Source organism: Emys orbicularis, chromosome 8 (assembly GCF_028017835.1).
Source record: "Emys orbicularis isolate rEmyOrb1 chromosome 8, rEmyOrb1.hap1, whole genome shotgun sequence".
NCBI classification, from domain to species: domain Eukaryota; kingdom Metazoa; phylum Chordata; order Testudines; family Emydidae; genus Emys; species Emys orbicularis.
Window position 1 is genome coordinate 89,749,672 of NC_088690.1, and position 16,952 is coordinate 89,766,623.

The window sequence follows — 16,952 nt, forward strand, 5'->3', positions numbered from 1 at the left end:
TCAAAACCAGGGAGATCAGATCCTAGTACTGCATATTAATTTATTTGAAGTTATAGTACAAGCCATAATACTCTCCAATGTTGCTATTTGTTGGGTAAAAGAAAATGTCTGGTTTCTGCTCAGGTGTCACTGGGAAGGATGTATCAATAGGAGGAAGGAGCACTTTAATTTCCTTTTGGCTACTAAGGTCATGTACAAAAAATTTTGGAAGACCCTTCCAAATATGGATTGGTATAATTTTGTACTAAAGCTAAACACTGTGATGTGAATAGGGTGGGAGGTGGGGGTAGTGTAGGGGAGGAGAACTGACAAGACCCTGGTATGGAAGAACCAGAACCAAGGGAGTGTGAGTCATTACCTCCTCTTCTTGGGACATTTGTGACAAAAGTGATAAATTACGCCAGCATACAACAGCTGTGCTTTTTATCATGTGTACTACCCTCTGAGTAAATTAGACCAACCAGACTAGCTTTTACCTTAGAATTTACCTACAAAGAATACTCCAAACCTTTCCACTCCTGTTCACTGTTGTTAGATCCACTAACTAAAATATTAACGTTATAATTTAGATAATGTTTGTAATATAATTAGAAATACACATGTTGTTATTTCATTATACAGAACAGCCAGCAATTAAGGTGTTTTTCATCTTTGTGAAATTCATGGGGAAATTATGACTATAATATGGCACAGTTTTAATTAATGATATATTTGAGATCAATATGTAAATATAAACTGTATATGACTGCTAGTAAGTATGATATGCATTTTCAGAACTGAAAACTCATGCAGCATATTTCTGTGTTTGCATAAGGAATGTTACGTTTCTATCCTATTGCGGTTTAATGACTGGGAAGAAAGACTCAAGCAATGTCATTCTGAATATTTCCTTTATCATTCCCGGGGGTGGGACGGAGAACCAGAGTCTTAAATAATATGTTACAGAATACTTCAGAGAGTTTTTACACTCTAATACAGAGGACATAAAATCTGTCAGGTACAAAAGCACAATGCATAAAGAAAGTGAGGGATGGTCTTATACCTAGGGAAAAAATTCATTTTAGGCAAAGTGTGCATTAAAATTAAAGGTCAGATAACTTTTACTATAAATATTAAACCGTGTTCCAATTCCATAATTAACACAGTACTTAACATAAGAGAAGTAAAAAAATGTTAAACATTATCCAAGTGTATGTGTATATAGACAAATATATTTATATATCTATATATCTATATATGCATATGTGTTTATATACACATTATATAAATACACATATTCATATGTTGGTGTGTTAAAGGAATAAGCTAATAACAGTTTTGTTTCTATCATCACCCAGAGTATGAATAATTTTTTGAGAAAACAAATTAATGTATTAAAAAAAATCTTACTATACAGGGTAACTGGGCATTTCTATATCAGCAGATCAATGCATATAATTCTTATGAAGCATTGCACAGTTTGACATTTATGATATACTGTACCTCCTCGCATCTGAAATTAGTCTAGTCCTCACATTGCTTGCCTATTTCTTCTTTTTTTTAATAACAACACTGTCCACTAGTAACTTTTCAATAACAAAAAGTCCTATTGATACCAAGAAGAAAAAAAAAGCAAAAATATTAAATATTTATAGAAAAAAATAACCTAGGGCGGGGGATGGCCAGGGTACAATATTACAATAGTAGTGATCATAACATTTTGCTATGTGTATATAGAACATATAATGTGAGCAACCATGATTTAAGCTGAACTTGTGTAAATATTATCAGATTTCTTAAACATTTTTAACTTCTAATTTGTACTTTATGGTAAGGCAAAAAGCTGATTCTATTTATGGTTTAGGTTAATGTGTCCTAAAATTATGTAAATAACTAAATAAGCTGTAAATGAGCAGTCAATAGATACAGTAATTGTTTAGTGACTTTTTTTTTTTTTTTACTAAGTACAATAATTGCAGTGCTCTAGCAGAGTAATTTAAACACCCTTTTGCATAAACAGATTTGGATTTGAGATACGAGTTTTAATACAAACATTCAAGGAAAGTACTGTAGTGTAAAATAGTCATTGCAACAATGTTACTGCTTGCATAACAGGTTATTTTTGTATGGTTAAAAAATTAAAGCAACAGAAGATTGTAGTTCAGCACTCAGTACTCAGATCAACATTAAGATGGTAGGACCTGATTCTCATTTACAGAGAGTCCCTTTTACACTACTCTGGCCAGTTCAGTAAAGGGATTTTAGTGTAAAGGAGAATCCAGTCCATAATGATTTCACTACAGAAAGCCTGTCTACTGCATCTGTTCCTGAAATCTGTCTCTCTTATGATATATATTAGTAGACTTTAAAATAAAAACATGTTTGACCGTCATTAGCTAGCATAGTCCCCCAAAGCCAAAGAACCTTCACTCCAGAAATTGTTTAAAAAGGGAAAACTAATAAGTCACTGCTTAACACCAAAGGTAAAGTTTAACAAAATGCACTAGGAACTTTGTCAAAATTTTTAAGGAGCAAATGGAATGTTAATCAAAACCACTGCCCTATTCTACTTTGTAAAAATAACAACACTTTAAATATCCATTAATTAATTCTAAATTGAAATAGATCATCTCTGCAAGTATATGCAAGACACGCATTTATATGTATCAAAGGATTTTTTTTTTTTTTAGTAAATGCTTTGACAGTGAATATGAAATGTTGGAAATCTTAGCTATACTGTCATACTATTTTTTTTAATGTTTCTCTCAGCCATGAGGTCATCTATTCCAATTTGATAAACATTTTGTATGTTTGCACTGTTACTGCCATTTGACAAATATTCACCAGGCTTTATTGTTTATGGTCCATCGTATGGATTGAGTTAAAGATCATATGGACATTTGAAACATAAGTAATTCTAACAAGCTGACTATGATTTGACTTCCTTCACATTTTTATTTGCATGGGTGTTTAAATGGTTCTGTTAGTACTGTCTTTGCACAGTTCTGATTTATCTCTTTTTTACTTAGTACTATTTACTTCATAATGTAGTAATCATCAGCCTTACTAATGACCTTGTAGCCTTTCTTATATGCACATAATGCACATTTTCCAATGGCTAGAAAATGCAAAATACTAGTGGATATCATTGCATCAGATCTTCATGTCTTTCTCAAAAGGACTGCTAACCTCTGGGATAAATGAGGTAGTAAAATGATGATTGTAAATGAGTAGCACATAAGAGATATTTTCTTGAATTTAAACTTATTGCAGCCAGTTTCAGCATGTAAATATATAATAATAATGTTGGCTAGTGTGTAATTCTTGAACTAAAAAAAATAAAGAAAACCTAACAGAATGTACATGTAGTTGTGTAATGTTGGGAAGGCATGTTATTCACACCATAGATTTTTAGAGTGAAATCTCATAGATGTAAAGAAGATCAGAAGGGACCATGGTGATCACCTAGTCTTACTACTCTTGTATAACACAGGCCCTAGAGCTTTCCCAAAATAATTCAGAGACCATATCTTTTAGACAAACATCCAAGCTTGATTTAAAAATTGCCTGTGATGGCGAATCCACCAAGACCCTTGGTGTAAATTGTTCCAGTGGTTAATTACCCTCATCTTGAGGGCCTCAGTTTTCATTTTGCCTTTATTCTAGCATTACTCCTACTGAAATCAATGGTTCTGGCAAAACTAGGTCCATACGTCTAAGGAGAACCTCTAAACATCTGATGCGTATCTTCCCCCTCCAGCATAGAAGGAGATTGGTCAACTGCTTGTGTGGCATCATTCCTGCAGATGCTATAGAGCCCTCATGGTTCCAATGTCTATTCATAGAGATGAGTAGCTGGGAACTGTGGAACACACAGTCGTCCATCTGGCCATATATCCACCTGAAAAGTGAATACAGCCTGCAGAAGTTTTATCTTTTCTTTGAAAACCTCCTCCTGGGAGCAGCCATGACTGGAGGAAGAACTTGGTAGCATAGCTTCAATGGAGTATTGCTACTTCAGTTTGGGGGACAACAAGGAGACACAGAGTAAAACAGCGGGGAAGTCCACACAGAAGGCCCTGGCCTTCCACATTTACCTAGGAATATGCCAGGTTTGCAGACCAGACCATGTGGACTATTCCATGATGTAATTATTGGGGAAGAGCTCCATAAGGAGTTCCGTACAGAGATTTCCCTCATCAGAGTCTCTTCCTCTGGGCATTTATAAGAACCTGAAGGTTTGGAGGTCAATGGAGGGGAATTACCATTAGTAGCTGTGAGTCTGAGATGTGTAACTCACAGATGTTGTATTATATGAAACATCATGTCTATCTTTACATACTTGCAATTTTACCCCCTGAGAATAGGGTTTCATTTTAATTGATACCCACAATATTCTGAATCAACAGCAGAGGTCTGGGATGCTATGAAATCTTCTGGATTCTGGCTGTGCATAGCTCCAGGTACATAGAATAGAAACCTTCAGAACAGGATGAAAAGAACCTAAATCTTCATGGGTATAAATTTGCCTCAATTGTGCTCAAGGATTTCACGAGGCACTCCAAAAGAAACTGGGTAGGGGCAAGGAGGACTGGTGGGGGCTACTGCTCTGTGGAGAGCCAGTCCCTTAGATCAGTGGTTCTCAGCCAGGGGTACGCAGAAGTCTTCCAGGGAGTACATCAACTCATTTAGATATTTGCCTAGTTTTACAACAGGCTACATAAAAAGCACTAGCCAAGTCAGTACAAACTAAAATTTCATATGGACAATGACTTGTTTATACTGCTTAATAAACTATACACTGAAATGTAAGTACAATATTTATATTCCAATTGATTTATTTTATAATTATATGGTAAAAATGAGAAAGTAAGCAGTTTTTCAGTAACAGTATGCTGTGATACTTTTGTATTTTTATGTCTGATTTTGTAAGCAAGTAGCTTTTTAAGTGAGGTGAAACTCGGGGTACGCAAGCCAAATCAGACTCCTGAAAAGGATACAGTAATCTGGAAAGATTGAGAGCCACTGCCTTAGAGCAGTCCCTGATTCTATGACTAATTGTGGCATTCAAGCCCCAGCCCGAAAAGAGGGCAGTGCAGAGCTATACTGACTTAAGAACATCCCAGGGAGGGAGAGCATGAGTAGCAGTTGTCTCTGGCCACTTTGTGGGGATAAGACAGGATGACTTTCTACAATATTGCACATACATACATACATACATACACAAAAAGCCTTCAGTTTGGCCTATGTGGAAGGACGAAGTGGAAAAGTAAGGGCACCAGAAGGGAGAACAAAGGGTCTGTGGGGACAACAACAACCAAATCCCCATCTTCACTGCAGGCGGTTCCCATTCCTGTCAGGAAGTGCACACAGCCGCTGGTGGCTTCTTTGAAACTGTTCACCTGCCTATTTTCTCCACCTGACCCCTGATCCCTCAACTCCACTGACTGACCTGTTTTACTAGTCTTCAGTGTGCACAGACGCCACTAGAACTACGGAGAGAAGCAGACATACACAGAGTCTTGGAGAGGGGAAGAGCCACAAGAGACACATCTGACAGCAAGGTGAAGAGATACTGGCATTAAGAGGTACGTTTTGAGTGAGTGTCAGCAGAGGCAGGGCATGAGGAGGAAGACACTACAGACTTGTTTAGGAAAACTTTATTTTGAATTTGTGCTTGGGGTGGGGTATGTATCTTAGAAATTCATTATATCCCTGCTGGTCTTCAAGGAAGGGTTCTAGTATGAGGGTCCAAAAGGATTCCTGGGACATACTAAAATGCCAACATGTTTGTCTCATCTGTGGCATATGTGCGATATATGCATTAGCGTAATTTCCAAAAGTGTTGTTCTAGCTCAAACAAAATATGTTTTAAGCTTGGCTCAACACTTCAGTAGCATACAAATATTTATGCCTCATTAGTAAATCTCATCTCCAAAATTGAAATAAAATAATATTCTTAAATGGTGTAAATGTTTCCAATATCTGAGATCTAATCAATGAAAAAGAATTAAAAAGCACTCAATAGTGGTTTGAATAATTAAGATAGCTTTGTTCTGTCTTCAGCTTTGACACTAACTCACTGTGTAACCTTGAATAACTCATTTAATCTCTCTGAGCATTAGTTTCCTCAACTGTAAAATGGGAATAATATTCACCTTTCTCATTCAAATGTTTTGCCAAATATTTTTAAAGAGTATGAGATTAGTTAAGGAAATACACTATGCATCTATATATATACACACACACACACACAAAGAATTAGTATCTAATAAAACACCTTTCCCTTTGTGAATTAAACTTCTCTTTTTATTTAAAGTAACAAATTTACTTGTATTTATAGCTGTCATGAATATTGCACAATTACATGCGAGTCAAGTAATGAAAATTGGCTCCAAACAGATTGTAACAGTTAAACATTAATAAATTTAACATTGATACATAAATAGCAAGTATGTTCATTAATATAAATCCTTAGACTATCAACATTAATGACCACTGTGACATTATTAATTTGTTACACTCCTCATAGTTTGAAGGATATTCGGCGTGGCTGGTTTAGCAGAATGCTTATTAGTGAGAGAAATTAATAAATTAACAAATGGTGAATAGATACAGAAAAAGGGCCAGACACTCAGTTGGTGAAAATCACTAAAGTCAATGGAGATATGCTGACTTACATCAATTGAAGATCTTGTCAATCCTGTACACTGGTTATATTTCAGGGAGAAACCTTTAGAATACAGCTCATTCCGTGGACAAGAATATTTTGTTCACTCTTTATGACAGGTTGTCAGACCTGACATAGTGCATTCATTTTGGCACTTTAGTGTCTAATGCAATGCTTCTAGCTGCAACCATTCCCTTTAAACTTTCCCTTTTTTTTGAAAGAACATAACCTGGAAAATGAAATCTCCTGATGTTTGTTATTTTTTCTTACTAAACATTTGAAAAAAAGCCATATAATCTGTGTATATACACTTTTGGCACTACAACGCTATTCTACTCTTTTTCAAAGTGTACATGAAAAAACCTTGGCATACTTATGCTTTAATTGATAGGTCTAATTAATTTTCCCTGTTTTCTACTTCAGCCCACATGAACCTAGTCTCAGACCTCTCAGTCCAAAAAAGTACTAATTTCCAGATTAGAAAATTTACAAAGTTGTTATCTTGAAGACTCTCACTGATCACCTTTGTCTTTGATCTTCAGTTGTTTGTTCATATTTTATAACATTAACATTCATGAACATACTGCAAAGTAAAAGAGATCACAAACAGGCATAAGAGAACAATGCAGCACAAGTTAGAGTAAACTAAGTCCTTGCATATGCTCTTTGACAATAGCAACAAAGGAAAAGATGCAGTGATGTACACACAGCACAACTGTCACCAAGCAACAGAAGGACAAATTTGGTAGCATTATCAAGTATGGTATTCTTTCGTGAAAGCTTTGTACGGTAATCTCTCCTTCAGTAAAAGTAAAATGAGAAGATATGAAACATGGCAGAATAATAAAAACAGAAGAATGAGCACTTATGTCAGGAAAAAGACTTTAATCATTTTCACTCCTATTCATATATTTCACGATGTAAAATAAAGGCTCATATTTTAAAAGAATGTGAACATTTTCCACATACCTAGGTTGTATGTACAGTAATATGCATTTGCAAAGGTGCCCATGCAAACTCTAAATCTGCACACCTGGATTAGGCACTGGTCACACACAATAAGAGCACTCCTCCTTTCACACATTTGAGCCACACTGTTCAAGTAGAAATAAACCAGACAAATGTATTATACTCCCAAGCTTTCATATCTAAGATCAAACCAAGGAGGCAGGGTGGGTATTATTACACAGGCAGACCTTACAGGATCAAATATGTCTCACGTCACAAATGAAATTTGGTCTCAATCTAGTTCCCAACATCCAATGTAAAGTCAACCCACAACAGCTTGGTAAAATACCATATGATAATCACCTTTCAAGATCGTGACTGAAATATAAAGAATCAAAAGAACTGACAAGAAGTGGAATGGAGTATGGGGGAATGTAGACAATGCCTTCCCAAGCAATGGCTGACTCAAGACAGTGGGACTCTCATCTCTCTCTCTCTCCCTCTCTCTCTCTTTTCCCCATTCACAATAAATATCTCAAAATAAATAAATAGAAGATGTTTTGATATTGTGGGCAGGGATAAGCCCCCTGTATTTCATAGTATTAGCTTTACCCTGATGCTATGAATTTGGGATCTCAACATGAAGATGTTAGCTGATTCCAGTCAATCAGACACACCTGAAACGTCTTAAGGAAGGTCTCCAAATCAGGCTAAGGAAGGTTAAACAATGATATTATTTGCCTGCATTAATTAGTGACAGTTACACAATATCTGAACAGGTTTGACTTACAGATTAACTTAAGATCATAGAGAGAGAGAACCTGTTTAATATGACATCCAGATAACAATTTCCAGGAGGACAAAACAAAGAAGAAAAGAAAAAAGAAAAAAAGAAAAACTGTCATTTTCTCACTGATCATATGGGATTCTAAAGAATGCTACAAGTTCCTTTTGTGGTACAGTATGTTTCCTTTACCCTTAAATGCATCTCACCTACTCAGCATCTGCTTTCCCCACATTACTCCTTAGTCTTCAGAGAGTGAAGCCATTTGCAATAAGCTCTATTTTTGCTGATGGAATGGAAGGCTGCACAACATGTGCCCATCTGACTTCCCCTTCACTGGACATGTGTTGTACATTCTGCAGCACTTAAAAAAAAATGCCAAATTTCCTTCCCCTTCCTCCCAGTGAGTAGGATTTGCCCCCAACGTATTCCACCCAAACATCTTGTTGACAAACCACCTTTTTCAACTACTAAGCAAATCCTGAAAATTGTCAGAACAGTTAAACAATGGGGGGAAATGTTCCTCTTTTAATAACTGGGATAACTAGACCCATCTGTTAGGCTGTAAACTAGAACATCTTGTTTATATTTTGTGGGCAGTCATGCATGTTACTGAACTGGAAACAATAGCATATGAGAAGCTGTACTTTAATTAGAACATAGTTGGCTCTGCTTAGATACCCCAGGAAATTTACACTGGAGGCTTTAATTCTAATGAAATGAAAGTATGAGAAAGGAGGAAGATATGGAGTTATTGTGTTAAAGACCTTAACTACTTGGTGGAGTGTTGTAGAATGTCCCTTATAAGTTTCTAGTCTATGTGAACATACTCTGTACTAGTGTTTATATCAGGGATATGTACCTGGTAGCCAGACCTTAGTGAGTGATATGTAACAAATAATTTATTAGATGATCTTTATCTCTGTTCTTGTTAAAGGAATGTCTAAGGTTGCTGTTTTCTCACATTTATGTGCTGCTTGAAGGCATTTGATTATTTTTAATGAATTTTGTTTAATTTTTGAGCAGTGTTGTTTAGTTGTGATTGGTCACATCATCACATAGTATGGTATCTCTGATTGGATGAGCCTAGTTATAAGAAGAATGGATGATGGAAACAAAATAAAAAGTTTGCTACCTATGAGAATTCAAACATGAAAGCCTAGCATCAGGAGGCATGGCCTTCACCCTCGCCCTTGGGTTCCTCGTACATCATAGGCCACTGATGGGAGTTTGAGGTCTCTTCTAGAATAACCTTACCAGCTAGTTTGGGACAGTTTACTCCAGTTAATTATTATTTGTTATGTAAAATTGTGTCCTCCACATTTAACCACATAATGGTCTCATTTGTTTCTGTTTCCACATCAAAATAATGTACCCTTAGAATGGATGAAGAATGGATGATGGTGGGACCAGAGCATGTCTGGCTGTTATTTCCAAAGACCCAATAATAGAATGAAAGGATCTCAAGAGATGTGGCCTCCTCAGGGATTCTAAGTAAGCCTTTTATAGTTAATTCTTAATGGCCAAAGCCCAGTAAAAGGCTGGAATCCCCAGGCCTTAAATAGTGCTGGAAAAAAAAACATTTTGTCTTTAGCTGTAAAGTCAGTAGAGCCATCAGTGGACAAGTCAAATCTGCTTTTGATCACTCAGCTTTGTGTGTATGTGTGTGAGACAGAGAGAGACAGACAGACAGACCGTCTATGCAGATGCATAGACGCCCACCATATACCTGCAAGCACTGTGTGAAATTAATGCTGCTATACACTTGTTGAAAATAAAGAGCTTCTCTGAAGACAGTTGACAAATAATTTGCAGGAAAGCTGAGGTAAGCAGTGTTGGTGGCCTCTGCAGGTGTATCTCCAGGTACTGCTACTGCACCAATTATGATAAAACATTGCCTTCCCATAGTCAGTAAGCCATATGCTATGCACTTGAAGGGAATGTGTGTTATTTATTAGTCTGCTGAGAAAATGTGCTGGTATCACTTTTGCATTCACAGTATCTTTCTTTTAATTATTTACTTATCGGAAAGAGAGAGAAAAAATAGCTGTCACTCTTGCTTCTATATTTTTAAACACCCCCTCCCCAACCCCATGTTTCCATCTGACCTCAAATAAGTTAAAGCTTCCACAGGACTTCCATGTAAGACAAATAAACTGAAATGCCTCATTTCATCAGAACCAGTTCATTTTCTGACTGCTACAATTTATTATAGTTAGCCCATTATAAATTAGACACTGTCTCCAGGGACCTGTTCTGTACTTGAAATACCACAAGACTGCTGTCATGCATAATGCCAATAAAAGCTGCTAAATTTATACCCACCAAAAATGTACTTTACGTTACATAATGACCCAGTTTAATTTTGATGTATAAATGGGCTTTTTTTTTTTTTAATTGTCCTGTATTTTCTTTCAGACCATGTTTTTTTCTCTACTTCAGAGCAGGGCCTTGGAAAATCTGTTTGGTGTGTAATGTGATTGTTCTTATTTTATAAGAATTGGACATACTTTCAATTCTCCTCTAGAGACAAAAGCATGCAAAGGGCAATTTTCTCTGCCAGCTCATGTAAAAGTCTATGGGAATATATAAACAGACAGGAGCAGATTGGTTCCTAGAGTTTCTAGCTTTTTCTTCTCTTAAGCAGTTTGTACACTGGATAGTGAAAACAACAGTAGGGTTGATGTGTGAAGCACAAGTCGACCTGACACAATAGATTATGAGAGTTCAGTTGCACAATTTCAAAATGTAATATGATACAATTTGAAAGCAATATTCATTTAAGCTGTAGAGAACCCCTGTACCCAAACCAATTACTACAAAAAGATAAAAAAAGGAAACTCACTAATTTCCCCCAAAAAATCACTGAGCCTGATTCTGCATCTACATGGGTTTTACATCAGTGTAAATCAGTGGTGCTAGTACTGATTTGTAGTATGAGACGAGAAAGCAGAATCAGGCCCATAATGATGGCAAGCAACTCTAATGTTAATAAGTGCACAATTAGCTACATAAAGGACCTCCCCGGTAAACCTGCCTCCAGTACTGTACCCTACTACTTCCATAATAAGAAAAATCAAGTAAGAATGCTATACTACTAATTGATGTGCCCCATTCACTATGGCAATAGAAGCTGAGGCTGTATTTAAATTGATAGGCATTCAGAAGCAAACGTAAGGAGGAAGAAGAGCAAGTGAAGATGAAGAACAATTTTTCATATCAAACAGGAGGGAAAATAGTTCTTTGTAAAAATATCTTCGTGGTCCTGGGACATCAGGAGAATTAGTGAACTCCTTTGTGATACATGAAAGGCAACTGCATGGGTTTCCCTGGATACTGCTTGCTTATCATTGTGTTAGGATCAGCCAAGATACCTGAGCACAGAGGGTACACAGTTTACACTATAGTATTTGAGTGCCTCTTGGACTATGTTAGGGTTCAGGCTGGCTTCAGGCTTTACAAACGAGTATCTCACCCATGGAGATCAGCGATTCCACTTGTTTTACAGAACCAAAGGGACAGGAACCAAAAATGGTTAGCCATCGGGAATCCAAAAGAGCAAAGACGTGTACATCAGATACCAGAAATTGTTTGTTAAAGTGAAACTTATAATTAACTAAAGATTGGGTGTGTCTGCTAATACCAATGTACATTAGGCCAAACAGCCCCACTTAGCCAAAACCCCATCTTCAAAACACTTGATGAAAATCTGAGCGTTGTACAATATTCTGATGGCTCAAATGGAGATTAAAATATACTTGCATAGCTAGTATTTTCTTTTCTCAAGCAATTTGCTATCCAGACCTCTCTAGTTTTGTATAAGACATGCTACTGTGTACATGTTTATCAACTCCTGTTGGCCTTACAAGGCTGGGGTGAGAGGAAATAACCAAATCAGACTCAAATAAATATACAGTGTAAATATCACTGTTGCGAATGATATTAGAGAAAATGTCAGGAATCTGGGCAGAGGGAAGGAGACAGAGTTTTAAGGATTTTTTTCTAATGAAGTTTGAACCTTCGCATTCCCTTGCAAACTGCATAAAGGCTGGGAAATAAACTCCTCTCTGCTCAACTGGACATTAGGAAAGTTCACGTATGACCTAGAGGTTCATAAATAATGAAGGCTTTCCTTAAGTTGATGTTTATGGAGGCCTAGAGCGTTCACAGGTTAGGTTTGGAATGGAAGAAGGTTAGGATGAGCTAAAATAGCTATGGTGTCTACTGAGATGACTGGGAGCACAGTATAACTTTGTTGCTTCTTTGTTTGGGTAGGGGAAATAATTCTATAATGAAAATCATTTTTAGTATCACAGTCAAATGCTTGTGTGCCGGGTCTCATGATTATGTAAGGTGCACTTTAAAATTGGAGGTGGAAGACAGAAACACAGTGAAAAGGTCAGGGTTCAGCATATGAGAACATCTTTACTGTAAAATGGAGTGAGAATACAGAATTCTGCTTTACTAACAACCAGTTTTAGTCTGTGTGATGCATTTAGTTGTGCTTTCAGGAGCAGAATTTCCTACCACAACCTTCATGTTCAATATTGCTATTCTAATAAAATGTTAAACTGGGCTCATTTCTCCTTTTCCATTTCATAGATGACTGTATAGAAACTTTGGTGTAATTAACGTTACTTAGATTGCAGAATGAACTCCTTCATTAGGTTTATTACACATAAAAGTGGTTCCCTTTGTCAAAACCATATGCATGTACTGTATTTACAGTTGCACAATTAATGTGTTGTAATTAGAGACAAATTAAAAAGGGTAAAGCTTGATTTTCAATTAGATGACAACTTTGCTCACTTTTGGATAGAAATGAATCTAATTAGAAGAGCCTTAACATAATCAGATATAAAGCCTGGGTTTATTAGGATATCTTAAACAGCTCATTCTTCAGCAAATCCTGTGTTTCATATTACATAGAATTCTGAACCTGCTAGACCAAAATTGCTCCCTTGGATCCAATGTACCATGCCAGTGAACTTCTCATAGGCTTGGCGCAGTGCTCCTGGGTTTGCTAAACCCTTTCATGTTTCAGAATCCAACGAGGAGCATCTCCTTCTCCCAATCTTTCCCACTGTGAGCTGACTTGCTGTTTCTGTCCCAGAGGCTACATGAAAAACAGTTCCCTGCCCCTCCATGTCAGCCAGGTGCTGTTACATAAGCCAGCAGCTGTGAGTTTGTCTCCTCCTCAGTTCTTTCTCTCCACCTTGATCCCAATATGATAACATCTATTTACCACTTTTTTATTCTGCCTCAGCAAAAAGCTGCCAACAATTTCCCCTGCTTCCCTCCTTCATTTTTCTCCTGATACTTAGCGGGGTCTGTCCACCTGCCTTCAGATCCATCTTCTTTCCATGCCCACAACTATCAAAACAACCCCTTCTGCTTCCCCCTTGCTGTCACCTTCTCATCTGTCACTCCTCCTCTGCCCTCTAACTATATTGCCTTCAGGAACAGCTGCTTCCCCCTTCTGTCTGGAGTGGCTCACAACTGTGAGTACCTACCTCAGAGCAGACTGTCAGACACCAGGAAGATATCCCAAGCTGTGTTCTATAATTAGATTTCACCAAGCCAGTACCAAATGTGAACTCCTGGATCACTATACCACTCTTACCATGGAGTCACAGACAGTCCCCTTAGACTCTCCTGCCTGGACTTTGTGATAATGGTCACTTAAGCCAAAAATAACACCACTGCAGGTTTCTCCCAGTCCCAAGAGACCAGTCACTTACCCCAGATCAAATGGTATTCCACATCTTTCACCACAGACAACTCGGGCCAATTCTGTAGTAAACTAACTAAAGGTTTATTAGCTAAGAAAAAAGAATGAGAGTTATTGAGGGGTTAAAGCAGGTAAAATTTATGTACAGGTGAGTCAGAGTTTCTAATTCCAAATCGTGGCCGTAATGTAATGAACTGCCAATTTCCCAAAAGTCTTTTCAGGGTACCCAGATCATCTCGGAGGTTCTCTGCTTTGCATCTGGTACACTTCCCTGTAAACATCCAAACAGTTCAGAGATGAAGGAGCTTTCTTTTACTCCATTCTTATATCCTCTTCTGACAGAAGACAAGCTGACAGTGGCTCTACCCATGTCAGTTTTTCCTTTGATGACAATGAGTGAGGAATGCACATGCACTACACGTTGTCTCTGACCTCAGGTCATCATACACAATGGCCATTGGCTTTGGAATTAGCCTTTTCTGTCAAAGTCTTTAAGTCCTTCATTATCATTTCAAGATGTATTTGATGGTGTGACAGGGTGCTGATTAGGAATGGCTTAGCCATCCCTCTCTCACTCCAGCTCCAATTAAGGGACATGAATTGGAGTTGACTTGAGGAACCTGAGCCTGATTGGCAGAGGCAGAACAGCAGCCAACCTTATTAGACTGGGGCTGCATAAAAGCCTCAGAGGAAGGAATCCAAAAGGGCAGACAGAAGGGGGAGGGGAGAAGCCAGAGAGTGGAAGGAGAGGGGTAGCTCTCCCCTCCTGGCTGCAAGAAAGAAAAGCCCCAGCGATATGCGGTGAGAGGTGGTGGGTTTGCACGATGTAAATAAACTGCACCAGTCAGAAGTCTGAGTGATTTTTGGAGCAGAGCAGCAGCAGGACCAAGGGGAACCCTCCTATGCCTGGCTACAGATGGTTATTTACTTATAGGGGTATACACAATATAAATGTTTGCTATTACATTATCACAGGAACAGAAGTTGAAATAATAATACAAGGAACATTTTACTAATTTTCATGAAATTAAACACCTGAATACTTACATTTACATTCATTTTGATCTCTACTAATACACAAGTGAATTGACCTGAATACACTCTAGCATGACCTGGTTTGCCAGTGTCACACCAGCAGCACAACCAATTTCTCACCCACCTCCTTCCATTACTCAGTTTACAAAGCAAATCAGGAACAAGATTGCTAATCAACAGTTTCATGGGGTGAACAAATAGCACAACACTCCTGGCTCCTCCTTCCCCTCATTTCAGATGGCTTTGTGGAGCTTATGATCATACACAGGCAGCAGTAAATGCTACTGGTGCTCATGGTAGATGCAAAACACACCACAGGCAAGGTGAGCCTCTTCCTTCCCTCTGTCCCTCTATACATATGCAGCCTGTCCAAAGGCCTTTCACAGCCATGTAGCCTATAGCAAGGAGTTTGCATGTCCTCACAACAAATCAGCTGGAGTGCAATTACCAGTGCCTTTTATTTACAGTGACAGCTCCCACCACCTTCAATTTACAGACCATTGCAAACTAACAACCTGGGGGACAGCTATCTTCTCCAACCAACAAGGCTGCACAGCCCTTCGCTCTTCCCTTTCTGCTCTCTCTCCCCTCCCCCCCCCCTTTACTGCCTTCCTGCCAGCCCTATATAGCCCCCTGGCTAATGAGGCCTGCAGGTGCTTCCCTTCTATCAATTAGGGTATGTCTACACTTACCTCCGGGTCCGACGGCAGGCAATCGATGTTCTGGGATCGATTTATCGCATCTTGTCTAGACGCGATAAATCGATCCCGGATCGATCCCAGAAGTGCTTGCCGTCGACGCCGGTACTCCAGCTCAGCGAGAGGAGTACGCGGCATCGACGGGGGAGCCTTCCTGCTGCGTCTGGACCCGCGGTAAGTTCGGACTAAGGTACTTCGAATTCAGCTACGTTATTAATGTAGCTGAATTTGCGTACCTTAGTCCGAAGTGGGGGGGTAGTGTGGACCAGGCCTTAGTCATGGCATACCCAGCCAGCCCCAATTAATGCTTCTTAATTGGAGCTGGGATAACAGAGGGCTGGATCAGGACTTCCTGGCCAGTACCCTGTTACATAGCCACATAAGGCTTGCTCATGAGTGTGCTCACTGCAGGATTATTCCATGCAGTATGCAAAGTCAAGAAATACTGTTGTGATTAAATTTGTAAGTAGAATTGGTTGTACCTATTCTGATGGAATGTTTTTCTGTCAGAAATGCTGCCTGGTCAAATTTGAAATGCTGAAACTTTCAGTGGAAATTATGCAGATTTTTGACTGAAACCTGCCTGGTTTCCGGTCAGCTCACATGCCTGCCAACCCGCACTCCCTGGCTCCTTGATAGTCCTCCTAGTGGACTCCCTGAGCTTCCTGCTCTTCAGTTGCCTGGATTCCCAGGCAACTGGCTTGGTGGACTGTCTGACAGCCCCGGCAGCAGGCTCCCTGATTCCCCAGGTAGGTGGCTCTCTGGGCTGCCTGGCTCCCCAGGCACATTGGGGAGCAAGCTGAACTTTGTCAGTTCTCCCAAAATGGAATTTTTCCAGTCTTTCCTTCTGGTGAAAAATGTAAAATTTTGATCTTTTGTCCTGATTTAGGATAAATGAAATTTTAATGGAAGTAAAAGGCTGTTTGCCAGCCAACTCTGGTTCTAATCTCCATGATTTAAGGGATGGAGCCCTCTATTGGCAAAGAGGGACAAAGCCATTTTAGGCCTGCTTCCTTTGCATATTGTTACCCATAATTCTACCCTGTACGTTTTCATTGTGTTTTGGTTAAAATGTAAGTGCATATGTGATGATAAATAATTATCCTT